Source organism: Penaeus monodon, chromosome 33 (genome assembly GCF_015228065.2).
Source record: "Penaeus monodon isolate SGIC_2016 chromosome 33, NSTDA_Pmon_1, whole genome shotgun sequence".
NCBI classification, from domain to species: Eukaryota; Metazoa; Arthropoda; class Malacostraca; order Decapoda; family Penaeidae; genus Penaeus; species Penaeus monodon.
Window position 1 is genome coordinate 2,577,631 of NC_051418.1, and position 482 is coordinate 2,578,112.

Genomic DNA, 482 nt, shown 5'->3' on the forward strand with positions numbered 1-482 from the left:
ACCGGAGGGGGTTTACCCTATCCACCTTTTCAAGGGCCGGCGGTAGCGCACGGGACACCAAGCGCTTATTTGCGCGGTGCTCTACGGCGAACCGGTGGCGATCGCAACAGCGAGGATTGCTCCCAACAGATCACAATCTCACGTATGGCTGTTACGGCCAACGACCCCCACTCAAAGTGAACGAACTTGGGGGCCTCCAGCAGCCTAAAAAAGAGAAGAAAGCTCTTCCCCGGGCTACCGCCGGCGTCGGCGAACGAGTACGCCTGTTGCCAAGCACACGCACTGGCCTCCGGACCACCGGCAATTAAAACACCATTGGGGGGTTGGGTTGGGCGCGAGCGCTCGCTCTGCGCACGGAGCCGTAACCGTCTCCGGCATTAATAATAAAGGCGCTTACTCCGAGAGCGAAGGGGAGGTCTGCACTGCCGCCAGAGCCTACTTGGGGGTCTCGAGCCTTCTTCTTCTCCTCCTCCCTCCTGCCT

The 482-nt window shown here is 60.4% G+C and overlaps 1 non-coding gene across 1 annotated transcript in view; it reads right to left on the reverse strand.

Moving 5' to 3' along the window:
- Positions 1–482, reverse strand: part of LOC119594453 — a 5,695-nt gene that overhangs the window by 2,446 nt on the left and 2,767 nt on the right. The window contains exon 1 of the ribosomal RNA XR_005230623.1: positions 1–482. This exon is cut by the window's left edge and continues 2,446 nt beyond it; it is cut by the window's right edge and continues 2,767 nt beyond it. This is a non-coding gene — a ribosomal RNA (large subunit ribosomal RNA).